Here is a 13,926-nt window from a genome sequence, read left to right on the forward strand (position 1 = left end):
AACACAAGTGCAAGTGAGCTGGTTGGGCCTTCGCTGGGTTGCTGCGCAGCTGGCCTTGCTGGGGATGATGAGTTCAGCTTCGTAGTCAACCGTGATGTCGGTTGCCACTTGTGTGTGTATCGGAGGGTCGAAGTTGGTGGTGTCCTCTTCAGGTTGCTCGTGGCTGTCTGTGAATCGCAATTTGGTTTGGTCCAAATGTTTTCTGCAAGTTAGTCCATTTGCAAGTTTGACCTCAAAACACCCTACTCCTTTCTTTGGCTACGACAGTGCCAGTAAGCCATTTGGGACCATGTCCATAGTGGAGTACAAATACATGGTCATTGACTTCAATATCGCGTGACAAGTTTGCGCGATCATGGTACATGCTTTGTTGATGCCGTCTGCCCTCGACATGATCATGGAGATCAGGGTAGACTAGAGAGAGCCTGGTTTTGAGTGCCCTTTTCATGAGCAGTTCGGCAGGGGGAAACCCCAGTGAGCGAGTGGGGTGTTGTGCTGTAGCTGAGCAGGACTCGGGACAGGCGAGTCTGCAGGGAGCCTTCCGACACGCGTTTCAAGCTTTGCTTGATGGTTTGGACTGCCCGTTCTGCCTGGCCGTTAGATGTGCGGGCTTGAACGAGGCAGATGAGATGTGCTTGATCCCATTGCGGGTCATGAATTCTTTGAATTCAGCGCTGGTGAAGCACGGCCCATTGTCGCTGACAAGGACATCAGGCAGGCTGTGTGTGGCAAACATACCTCGTAGGCTTTCAATGGTGGCAGTGGACATGCCTACAGACATTATTACACTCAATCCATTTTGAATAAGCATCCACAACAACAAAAAATATTTTGCCTAGAAACGGGCCAGCGAAGTCAACGTGGATCCTAGACCACGGTTTGGAGGGCCATGACCACAAACTTAGCGGTGCCTCCCTGGGTGCATTGCTCAGTTGAGAGCAAGTGTTGCATTGGCGCAAGCAAGACTCCAAATCTGAGTCGATGCCGGGCCACCACACATGGGATCTGGCTATAGCTTTCTTTATTACTATGCCTGGGTGGGTACTGTGTTGGTCGCGTATGAAAGTTTCCCTGCCTTTCTTAGGCAAAATCACGCGAGCTGGATCAGCTCCCATGGAGGGCACAGTTTTTTTTTTTTACAGGGACAGCAAAGGATCCTGGCTGGCGAGCTGTAACAGCTGATTTTTCGTTTTCAAATGCATCCATCACCAAGAGCAAGTCTGCAGGCTGTGCCATTTCCACCAAGGTGGCGGGCAACGGTAGCCGACTGAGAGCATCAGCGCAGATCTCTGTGACTGGCTTGTGGCGTATTGCATAGTCCTATGCAGACAGCATGAGCGCCCATCTTTGGATTCGAGCAGAGGCATTAGTATTAATACCTTTGCTCTCCGAGAATAACGATATGAGTGGCTTATGGTCAGTTTCTAACTCGAACTTAAGCCCAGATACTGATGCATTTTTTTCACCCCGTAAACGCATGCCAGAGCTTCTTTTTCAAACATGCTGTAGGACCTTTTGGACAAACTCCTGGACGCATAATCAACCGGTTTCAATGTTCCTGCTTCGATTGCTTGTTGTAACACACACCCAACCCCTTACGAAGACGCATCACAAGCTAGCACTAAACGCTTACATGGCTCATACAGAACAAGCAGTTTGTTGGAACATAACAGATTTCTGGCTCTCTCAAAAGCAGTCTTGTGATTTCCCCTATACCCAGTCATCTCCCTTGCGTAGCAACACATGTAGAGGTTCTAGCAAAGTGCTTAACCCATGTAGGAAATTACCAAAATAATTGAGGAGTCCCAGGAACGACCGCAGCTCTGTCACGTCATGTGGTCTCGGCGCGTTCTTGATGGCCTCCGTCTTGGCGTCGGTGGGTCTGATGCCGTCTGCCGCGATTCTTCTCCCTAAGAACGCGCGAGCATTTCAACCTGAGTCCCACACGATCTAGCCGACTTAGAACCTCTTCCAGGTTCTGCAAGTGTTCAATGGTGTCCCGACCCGTGATCAATAGGTCGTTCTGGAAAACCACGGTGCACGGAATCGACTTTAGCAGACTCTCCACGTTCCTTTGAAAAATAGCCGCAGCCGATCAAATCCCAAACGGGCATCTATTGTAGATGAACAGACCTTTGTGCGTGTTGATGCAGGCCTTTCGAAGATTCCACTAGCTCCTGCATCATATAGGCCGAGGTCAAGTCCAACTTGGTGAACGCCTTCCCTCCTGCCAGCGTCGCAAATAGGTCGTCTGCCTTGGGTAGCGGGTACTGGTCCAGCAGCGAAAAACAGTTAATCGTTACTTTATAGACCCCACAAATTCTGACCGTGTCATCGCCCTTGAGTATCGGAACAATCGGACTGGCCCACTTGTTGAACTCAACCAGCGCGATAATGCCCTCTCGTTGCAGCCCGGCCAGCTCGATCTCCACTTTCTCTCACATCACGTATGACACCGCACGTGTCCTGTGGTGGATGGGTCGTGTACTGGGAACCAAGTGGATCTGCATCTTCGCAGCAGGGAAATTTCCGATGCCTGACTCAAACAACGACGGGAACTTGCTCAAAACCTGGGCACATGAGTCGTCGTCGACGGACGAAAGTGCTCACATGTCGTCCCAGTTCCAGCGGATTTTTCCAAGCCAGCTTCTGCTGAACAGGGTGGGGCCATCTCCTGGTACAATCCATCGTGGTAGTTCGTGCACCGCTCCATCATAGGAGACTTTTACTGCTGCACTTCCAATTACAGGGATCAGCTCTTTCGTGCAAGTTCTCAGTTTGGTAGGAATAGGGCTCAGCTTGGGCCCTTGTGCCTTATTGCACCACAGCCTCTCAAAGGCCTTTTTGCTCACTATAGACTGACTCGCACCCGTATCCAATTCCATGGATATTGGAATTCCATTCAGTTCAATTTTTAACATGATCAGTGCACATTTCGTGGTGAAGGTGTATACCCCATACACTTCTGCCTCCTTGGTTGAAATCACTAGTTCAGTTTGATCCGCCATGGATCAGTCTTCCTCTGCAACATGGTGGTTTGCAGCTCCTCTGCACATTCGCTGGAGGTGTCCCATTATTCCACAGCCTTTGCACGCATAGTGTTTGAAGCGGCATTGATGGGCTCGATGATCACCTCTGCAGCACCAACAAGGTGTTAACTGCCTCGCATTCACACTTGATGGCGGACTGTCATCTGAGGTCGTGCAGCTGCAGGCGTGTACGTTCTGCCATATGCATTCCTGCCTGAAAACGATGTTATTTTGTGTACAGTATTTGCCGATGCATCTTTATGTTGCAAAATTTGTTTGGTGTTATCGCTGGTGGACATAAATGCCTGGGCTATCGTTATGACTTTGCTCAGGTTCGGTGTTTCAACAGTCGATAGTTTGCGAAGGATAACCTCATGGCCAATGCCAAGCACAAAACAGTCTCTTGGCATTTGCTCCAGCAATCCACCGAATTTGCAATGTCCTGCAAGGGCGCTTTAGTTCGGCGATGTAGCTCGCCACTTCCTGGCCTTCAGACCGTTGACATGTGTAAAATCGATACCTTGCCATCAGAACGCTTTCCTTCGGATTTGCGTACACCCGGACCAGCGTACACAGTTCTTCATACGATTTGGTTGTTGGTTTCACCGAAGCAAGAAGATTCTTCATGAGGCCATAGGTTGTTGCCCCGCAGATGGTGAGGAGGATCGCCCTTCGTTTGGCAGCATTCTCATTCCCTTCCAGCTCGTTGGCCACGAAGTATTAGTCGAGTGGCTCCACAAAGGCTTCCCAATCGTCGCCTTCTGAGAATTTTTCCAGGATACCAACAGTTCTCTGCATTTTCACGTGATGTTTCATTATCTATTACTCGTCGCCAGTTGTTATGTCTCAAATAAAGCAATGTGACTGAGTACTGTAGACTTAAGTGTGACCTTAGTCTCTTTATTCTGACTCCAGGATGCCTGCACAGCATGGGAGGCCTGCTTATATGCAGTGCTCCCAAGGGATGCTGGGATCCCTTGGGACTCCAACAGATGCGCCCTCTGGTGGTGATAGAATGCTGGTTACAAGGTGCTGCATACACAACAATTACTACTTACGAACCCTCGTTTCGTCTGTCTTACAGATTCGCTTTCTAAAGAAGTATAAATAAAAAATAACGACTGCTGAAAACAGCATTAGCACAAGCCAATTCAAGTTGTTAGCAGTCACTGATCCGTGAATAAGCTGCCAACACAGTCCCATTTCATTTGGGGGGGGGGGGAGGGGCTGGAGGGAGAGAGAGGGGAGCCATTAAGCCCAACAAACCCATCCCATCACCCCACCTGCACACATTTCATATGCTTCAATCCTTCCTTTCTCCAAAAATTAATCAAATTGTTTTTTGAACCTATTTATACTGCCCAGTTCAACAACCCCTTTGAGTGACAAAGTTGCTGACTTCTCCTCTTAATTATTTTACTAATTTTAATGAACACACAATTTGCTGGATCATCTTTGTCAATTCCTTTTATAATCTTCAAAGCTTCAATTAGGTCATTCTAGAGTCACCTTTTTGCAACATCCTTCAGCTTTCTTCATAACATAAATTATTGATATCTGGAATCATGGTGTAATATCCTTCCTCATCCTGTCTGCAGTCTTTGACAGGGTTGACCATCCTCCTCGAACGCCTCTGCTGCATTGTCCAGCTGATTGGGACTGCTCTCACCTGGCTCCATTCCTATCTATCAAGTCATAGCCAGAGAATCTCCTGCAGTGGCTTCTCTTCCCGCTCCCTTTGGAGTTCCCGAATGATCCATCCTTGGCACCCTATTTCTCATCTACATGCTGCCCCTTAGCGACATCATCCGAAAACACTTCAGATTCCGTACTCCAGATTCATGACAACATTCGGCTCTACCTCACAACCACTTCTCACGACCCCTCCACTGCCTATGATTTGCCACGCTGCTGGTCAGACATTTAGTATTATATGAGCAGAAATTTCCTCCAATTAAATATTAGGATGTCCAGTATCTTTGGCCCCCACCACTATTCTCTAGCCACCTATTTCATCCTACCCCTGACCACTGTCTGAGGCCGAATCAGACTGTTCGCAACCTCGCCGTCCTATTTGACCCCAAGCTGAGCTTATGATCCCATATCCGCTCCATCACCAAGATAGCCGACTGCCACATCTGTTGTATCGCCCCGTCTCCATCCCTACCTCAGTCCATCTGCTGAAACCCTCATCCATGCCTTTGTTACCTCCAGACTCAACTATTCCAATGCTCTCCTGGCCGGCCTCCCAGCTTCCATAAATTGGAGTCCATCAAAAATTCTGCTGCTCGTATCCTAACTTGCACCAATTGGCTCCCTGTCCAGCAACTCATTTAAAATTCTCAACCTTGTTTTCAAATCTCTCCATAACGTCACCCCTCCCTATCTGTAATCTCCTCCAGCCCTACATCCCTTTGAGAACTGTGCATTCCTCCAATAGTGGCCACATGCATCCACAATTTCCTTCATCCCACCGATCGTACCTTCTGCTGTCTCAGCCCTAAGCACTGAAGTTCCCTCCCTAAACCTCTCCCCTCCTTAAAATCTATCTCTGATCAAGCTTTTGATCACCTGTCCAAACACAATATAGCTACATGTCAAATTGTGTCTGATAACGCATCTTGGGACATTTTACTATGTTAAAGGCGCTATACAAATGCAGGTTGTTGTTAATAATATTCCTCCTATAATTAGATGATGCGAACTGCCTTTAGCAATTCTCAGGTGAATGTTATAGGATAACAATACAATTTATCTTGATTGGCACACTTTCCTTTATAATGCATCATAGTATTCTTTTGCCATTATTACAGCTCTGCTGACCGTTTTACGTAATTTATCAACTACAATACCCAGCTCGCTCTCTCCTGATCATATTCTTATGGTTCAAATATGATCTTTGGAACCCATAGCACTGCTGCACATCCAGTGCCAGCACCTGACATTTAGAGGCACTAAGGCCTTCGAAGTTCCTGATATGCAATGCACATCATAATGCACCCTGTGCACCTACCATGTGCAAGGTGAATTATGAATTTATACACTTGAACTTAATGCAAATTGATCAGCACTCCAGATGCTCAGCACCCATTTACTCCTCCCTATGGGCCCAAGTTTCGGCCTCAGTTGCTCCTGATTTTTTGGAGCAACTGGTGTAGAACGGAGTATCTTAGAAATTCAAATTCTCGGCATTTTGTTTGCTCCAGTTCTAGCCAGTTAGAACAGTTTCACTTTGGAACAGAATTTTTTTTTCAAAAGGGTGCGTGTCCGGCCACTTACGCCCGTTTTCAAAGTTTTGGCAATGAAAACTTACTCCAAACTAACTTAGAATGGAGTAAGTGAAGATTTTTGTACGCTCGAAAAAACCTTGTCTACACTTTAGAAAATCAGGCGTAGGTTACAAATCAGGCGTAGGGAATGGTGGGGGGGGGGGGGGGAGGTTTAAAGGGAAGTTTACAAACATTAAGCATTTCAGTTTTACAAATAAAGAGCCATCATCAATAATAAATGGTAAAAACATCAATAAATCAACCAATAAATCAGTCAAAAAAATTAAGAAAATTTTTTTATTTTAAAAATCAATAAAACAAAACATTTTCTACTTACCGACTGCAGCACCGGGAGCCCTCCAACAGCGTGCTGGGATGCCTCCTCTCCCACAGTGTGTCTCGGTCAGTGTCTCTATCTCTCTGTGTGTGTGTTTCTGACAGTGAGGGGAGGAGAGGGGGGGGGGGGGAGGGATGGGGGAAGAGAGAAGGGGAGAGAAGATGAAAGGGGGGGAGAGGAGATGATGAAAGGAGGGGGGGGGGTGGAGGAGGAGAAGATGTAAGGGAGGGGAGAGAAAGGAGAAGCGGGGGGGAGGAAAGGAGGAGCGGGGGGGAGGAAAGGAGGAGCGGGGGGGAGGAAAGGAGGAGCGGGGGGGAGGAAAGGAGGAGCGGGGGGGAGGAAAGGAGGAGCGGGGGGGAGGAAAGGAGGAGCGGGGGGGAGGAAAGGAGGAGCGGGGGGGAGGAAAGGAGGAGCGGGGGGGAGGAAAGGAGGAGCGGGGGGGAGGAAAGGAGGAGCGGGGGGGAGGAAAGGAGGAGCGGGGGGGAGGAAAGGAGGAGCGGGGGGGAGGAAAGGAGAAGCGGGGGGGAGGAAAGGAGAAGCGGGGGGGAGGAAAGGAGAAGCGGGGGGGAGGAAAGGAGAAGCGGGGGGGAGGAAAGGAGAAGCGGGGGGGAGGAAAGGAGAAGCGGGGGGGAGGAAAGGAGAAGCGGGGGGGAGGAAAGGAGAAGCGGGGGGGAGGAAAGGAGAAGCGGGGGGGAGGAAAGGAGAAGCGGGGGGGAGGAAAGGAGAAGCGGGGGGGAGGAAAGGAGAAGCGGGGGGGAGGAAAGGAGAAGCGGGGGGGAGGAAAGGAGAAGCGGGGGGGAGGAAAGGAGAAGCGGGGGGGAGGAAAGGAGAAGCGGGGGGGGAGGAAAGGAGAAGCGGGGGGGAGGAAAGGAGAAGCAGGGGGGGAGGAAAGGAGAAGCAGGGGGGGAGGAAAGGAGAAGCGGGGGGGGGGGGATTTAGCTGAACGGGCCGGGCCCAAGACTTCGGGCATGGCCTGTCCCCAGCACCCGATTTACAGGTAAGTAGTGGTGGGTCGGGTCAGAGGAAGGTCGGTTGGGGGGAGGGGGGGGAGATCACGTGTCGGGTCGGGGGGGGGGGGGGGAAAGAGAGAGCAGGAGCTGGGCGTGGGAGGCAGCCTTATGCACGCAGCCCCAGTGAAGCCATTCGGCCAGGGCTAGGGGCTGCATGCTTCGGGCCCCTCCCACACAGTTTTGGACGCCTGGAGCTACTGTACATGCGTGCCCACTGTAGCGCGCATGTGCAGAGGTCCCTGCACGGTTTTCAGCGCAGGGACCTAGCTCCGCCCCCCACAGTTCGTGCTGCGCCGCGCCCGGCTCCAGAGGACCAGCAGGGAGCCGGAGAATGTGTCAGTTTTTTTTAGGCGTACTTTTTGGCACGAAAAACAGGCGTCCAGGTCGGGGCTGCGCCATTCTAGGCGCAGCCCGAAACTTGGGCCCTATATATTGTTGGATCCTTTCGTTTTAGTAGGAGTGATTTGTTGCCACCAGCTGCTGTGCTGGTTTACAGCTACTTCTGTGCTTTGATGTTTTCCTATTATGCTAACTTGTTCAACTGCTTTGCAAGAACATATAGTCATTTTCTTAAACTGTATTTCATCTGCTTTGGTGCCTTCTAACCTTTTTGGAATTTTGAACTGATTCCTAATTAAGGCTGACCATCCGTCCTTTAAAATCTGCTGTATCTGATATATTTGCCTTGGTCCTTATTGCACTCTAAGCACATCAGGCCTGCCATGCTAATATTTGCATTGAGCTGACCTTGCATTATATAGAGTGTGATCAGCTCAGTTCAGTACCCAAGAGCAGCTGTCCTGCCAGCAAAACCCAGAGATTGCATTACTGAGCCTGTAGTTTCTTGCTTCCACAAAATTTATTTTATATACATGTGCAGTTTGAACAGCTTCTAACACTGGCCCACTTTCCTAAAAGATCCAAGTCGTTATGCATCTGGTTACATCGAGGCAATAATGTGCCACAATCTCCTATTTTGGCATCACCCTTTCCTGCATATATACACACACAAGAAACTATTGCCACTCAGGATGTTATTTGCAATTTGTATCAACATTTCTCTTGGCTTTTCATTTTTTTTTAACATCTTCAATACATTCTGATAACTTTTTCAAGGGATTTACTTGACTTGGATCAGCTAAGAATACTTCCCTTTAACACCTATTTTTCTGATTTGGTAATTCTGGAACTGCCAACCAGTATCAGCTTTAAATGATTCAAGACTTTTCTCTGGGTCCATTTTTTTTTTTTAAATACCAGCGATTGGGGCACCTGGTGTCATTCATTGAGCAGGCAGTTTTGTTAAGTTTGTCATAATTAATTGCGTACATAATGCATATTTTGTCAGCCTTCAAAACAGAATTTGACAAACTGTCTTTAGTTTCTCTCTGGCAGAGTAAAATGTCTTGTTTATAGATACGTCTTTTACCAGCAAAAACAGATATTTTTTTCCACTTTTTAACATTCTCAATGATTGTATTTTTTGTCTTCTATAAGAATTTGTATGTTTTTTTAAAATTCTGATGACAAGTGCAATTTTTTTTCATATAAAACATTCCCAGGCAGCATTTCTGCTGTTAATATTTTCCTTTTCCGATCCAGGACTAGCCACAAAACATATAGCAACCACAGTGGAAAAGCTGCAAATGGCAGGATGGCTGAAAACTGAGGTGGAATCTTCCCAGCCCTGCGAGTGCAGGTTTGGAGGTGGGCCCGCTGTCAAAATGGCCCTGATTGACAGCATGTCGGAAGTCTGCTCTGAACCTGCCTCCTGGTCAGCTTCTCAAGTGTCGGGTCTGCATGCGGAGTGCAGACCCGACAGCAAGCAGCGAGCCAACCAATTAAGATCGTTAAGAGGTACTTTAAAGGTAATTTAAATGAATTTTACCAGGCATTCACCATTTTACCAAGTTTTTAAAATGAGTTTGCCGTCCCTCAGGTTCATGCCAGGTTTCTGTGACTCTCCATTGCTCTGATTACTTGACAGCTGCAGAAGTGGTATAAAAGCTACCATTTCACAGCTGTTCACTTTCCAATCTCAGAAGCTAAAGCCTTCAGGATTTGAAAGACACTTTTGAGCTGTATGCAGTTTGGAAGAATTTGCAGTGAACTATCTATCCCCTGTCACCTCCCTGGAGCAACCTCTCTCACCACTGACCGATCACTCCTGTCATCTCAACTTCAGCTGCCACCTATTCCAGCAGCGTTGGTGCCCTTGAAAAAATCTCACTTTGGTCCTCAGAATCCCACCACGATCAGCCCCATCACCAACACCAACCTTACCCACAACCTGATACTGCACAGGACACAGGGCATCAGCACCCGACCACATTGCTGCCCAGACAGCCAGGGATGGCCTCAACATGGCCACATTTACTTCACCTCACAGCTGCCACATGTGCTACGTTACCACCACCCCACACCAGCACCATAAAGCATCCCAGCAATGCCCAAGCCATTCTTTTCACACACATCACCATTGCGTGGGGTACCCTTATGTCTGACCATTCACTACAACTCACTTCCAAAGGTGCACACAAATCTGTCCTAAGAACACAAAGTGTTGACTATAAAGATTTCAATGTTTGACAACACATTAGCAGAAACTCTACATGAACACTAGCAGAAACTCTACATGAACACTAGCTAAAACACTACCTTTGTGTTTTGTTAGTTGGTATGCTTGCACTAGGATGAGGGTGAGGGGTGGCTAGTGAGATGGGGAGGTGATAATGTCGAAAGAGCGAGAGGAATGGGTGGAGGTGCAAGGTAAATTGGTGAGATTAAAGATGTGCAGGAGTAAGATAGGGAAGGCAGAGTGATGGGGATGTGATGAGTGGTACAACAGGGTGAGCTTGAATGTGGCATTGCAGTAACTTTTTATGATCCTCTGATATCATTGAAAGGTTTGCGCCACTATAGCCAGTTCCTCCCGACTATATCCCTGCTTATGCCCCCCTGTGCAATGTGCAACCAGGCTGCATTGGTGTCCTGAGGAGGTCACTTCCGCCCATTGCAAGAGAAGAGAACTCAGTGTGCTGTGACTCCCTCCATAAATATCTGGAGGGTGTCATGGGAGAGCCTAGGTGCAGCTGTGCACCTTTGTGCAGTGCTTGCAGCACCTCAAATGCTGCAAATCAGTGACAGAACTGTCAAAAAAAAGTTGACCATCGTCCCTTTAAGGAAACCAGCTGATGACGCGTCAGACCCTGTTAATTGGCCGGGAACCTCGCAGGGCAAGCTTAACAAGTTCCATCGAGGGAAGATTGTTGAGAGGGGGCAGGCTCGAGCCAGGAGCGCCTTCCCCACACCTAACCAATGCCGGCCACCCCAGACTCACCACCGTTGGCGAAATCGCAGCCAGCGTGTCCAGGACTTCTTAATATTTGCAAAACATCATAGCGACATTTATGCATTGTTCATGGATTTCACTCCAACAGTCACTTATGTCGTGATTTAGCACCTTCCTACATTTTCCCTTTTGCATGAGGCATTCAGTGTCTGGAATTGGCTTTCAGCTGCTGTGTCACTTCCAGGTGAGTGGGAAGGACCCAAGACTACCAAGCAGGGAGTCTCTCTATGGTTATATTCTCAAGCCCTTTTGTATGATGGCATTTGTTTGATACCTGCTGTTATTAGCAATAGATCATCATGTCCCACTTGAGTAAGTCAGAAGCCCTTAGGCTACAATTGGCACATGGCTTTTACAACTCTCTCCTCCTCTTCCATTGTATGGGATAACATTTACAACCTTGTCAGTGCTAATGTCAAAACATTATTGCATCTGTAACAGAGATAAGTTACTGATGCATTGACAAAGTATTATTGCACATTAACTTATGCCTTTTTTATTATTTCAGTGATTTATTTTTATATTTTATCAGTGCCCAATAAAGTAAAATATCTGGGATTCAAAGCATCGCCTGTGGAATAACCTTAGGTGCTATAAGTGCAAAATGTAGATGGAATATGCCCAGCAATTGATTATGCTGTCTCCACAATGAACCAACATACGAAAATAACAGGCAGGAAAAGATCAGCTGGTACACCAAGCTTGTTCCATACTCACGATGCCTGGAGCATCATGACTAGGCACTTGCTACCACCCCCCCTCCCCCCCACCCATGTAATCTCCTGGAAAATGCAAAAATACACATTAAAAAAACCTAGGACCAATAAGGGGAGGGGGGGGGGGGAAATGTGGAAAATTTCTCTCCGATCCCCTCAGGCGATTGAAACCAGTCCAGATCATCACATTGACAATGCATATATTAACTATTAATTTACTCACCTTTTATATGATACGATCCTTGCCCCAGCCAAGAACAAGTCCAGCTCCCTTCTGAAGGCATGCAGAGTCAGCACACACACCACACAAGCCAGCAATGCATTCCAGAGGCTCAATACCTTCAAGGAAAAGGAAAAACCGCCTAACATCTAATCTAATTATTCTCTTGCCTGGTCCCGATATGATCCATCAATAGCCACGCAATCCAGCCCTTTATTTTATATACTACTATCAGGTCGCCTCTGTAAAGTAAATTTACCCAGCTCTTTAAATCTATGAGTAACAAAGGTTTATTAAGCTAGGGATCATTCTTGCAGCTTACTTATGAACCTTTTCCAAGGTCACTATAGTCATCATCATAGACCGTCCCTCGATACGAAGATGACTTGTTTCCACGTCAAAAAGGATAAATTTACAGGACATAATATTCAAATATTATTATAAATTCAATGAAGGGCATAATATTCCAGGTCCCAAAGTACATGTTGAAGGGTGGAAGATGCCTGTGCGTGGATTTTTTTTAAAAAAACGTGTAGTGGTTGTTGCACACCAGTCACCACACGGGCTTGACAGAGCTAGGTCTTGGTCCAGTGGCAAGGATTAACCAAGACGACTGGAGATTAACTCTGCTGCACGGACCTAGCACTCACACATGTCACAGTATGGGCTAGCCCATGCTTCCCCTGGGCCCTCGCCTTGCCTCCCCACTCTCCGGCGCAGCCTCCTGCATGAGGTCGGAGGTATTGTCCTCCTGCTCCTCCTCCTCTGGGTCGTCGCCACCATCTGTATCCGTGGAAGGCGCCGATGGATTGCTGCTGTATCTGCATGTTAACTTCATTTCCTGTATGAGGCCACCTAAATCTCTGAATACCAATAGTTTCTCACCATGTAAATAAAATATTACGTTTTCCCATTTTTCCTACCAAAGTGAATAAACTCACATTATACTCCATCTGCCATCTTATTGCCCACTTACTTAACCTGTCTATATCCTTTTGCAGGTTCTTTATTACCCACCATGTGAGGGTCCCAAAATTGGATACAATACTACAGATGCGGTCTAACCAACGATCTATATCATGACAGAATTGATTTGTTCTATTAATACAACTGAATACCCGGTTTGCTTTGGCTACGGTGGGTGGGGTGGCTTGACCCATCCACCTCCACGGAGGTGTGTGGGGGACCTGACCCATCCACCTCCATGGCACGAACCTGGTATTGCAGTACTTCCAGGAACGGTGCAGTGGCTCTAGGCCTTTTGGCTAAGAGCATTGGCGCAGAGTGATCCTTGGCGTGTGCAAGGTGACCTCTGGCGTTTGTGATTTGACAAAGAATTGGAACGATTGGCTACGAATTTCAAAAAAAAAAAAAATTCTTCATTGGATGTGTACCTACAGTGATTTGTGCACAATAACAGCTGGATCTTTTTCTCTCTCAACCGCTTTCAGTCATTCTCATTCTCTCAATCATTCCCAGTTAGGTTTTTCAGTATATAAGTGAGCACAGGGCTTGGTGAAGACAGAGTTGGGTGAATCTGCTAAACAGAATGACTTGTTAAACAGAGTGACAACAGGACTTTGATGGGAGTGGAAATCCAGTGCCGAGGGGAAAGAAGGTGCTAAGTAATTTAAACCAAGGAGAGACAGTAAATAATTAAATAATCAAGAGTAATTAATTAGATCTCAGGGGATAAAATTAAAAATAGCTAAGTAGAGGATACCAACGTTAAAGAAATCCAAAATAAAAATTAGGTATACATGAATAATTAAATAATAAATAGGAGTAAGGGGATACTTAGCGGAACCCAGCACGCGAGTACAAAAGACAAGGCTGAAGTGTTTATAACCACCTTCAGCCAGAAGTGCCGAGGAGATGATCCATTTCAGCCTCCTCCTGAGATTCCCACCATCACAGAAGCCAGTCTTTAGCCAATTTGATTCACTCCACGTGATATCAAGAAAAGGCTGAGCGTACTGGATACAGAAAAGGC

The 13,926-nt window shown here is 47.3% G+C and overlaps 1 protein-coding gene across 4 annotated transcripts in view; it reads right to left on the bottom strand.

Annotated features, from left to right (window-relative positions):
- Positions 1-13,926, bottom strand: part of LOC139264534 (tyrosine-protein phosphatase non-receptor type 3-like) — a 418,869-nt gene that overhangs the window by 319,600 nt on the left and 85,343 nt on the right. The window contains exon 2 of one of the 4 annotated variants that reach the window (XM_070881144.1): positions 11,937-12,052. The exons of the other annotated variants lie outside the window; for them this stretch is intronic. The gene's annotated coding sequence lies outside the window, so the exon portion shown is untranslated. The remainder of the gene's footprint in view (positions 1-11,936; positions 12,053-13,926) is intronic. 4 annotated transcript variants of the gene reach the window in all.

Source organism: Pristiophorus japonicus, chromosome 5, assembly GCF_044704955.1.
Source record: "Pristiophorus japonicus isolate sPriJap1 chromosome 5, sPriJap1.hap1, whole genome shotgun sequence".
NCBI lineage: Eukaryota > Metazoa > Chordata > Chondrichthyes > Pristiophoridae > Pristiophorus > Pristiophorus japonicus.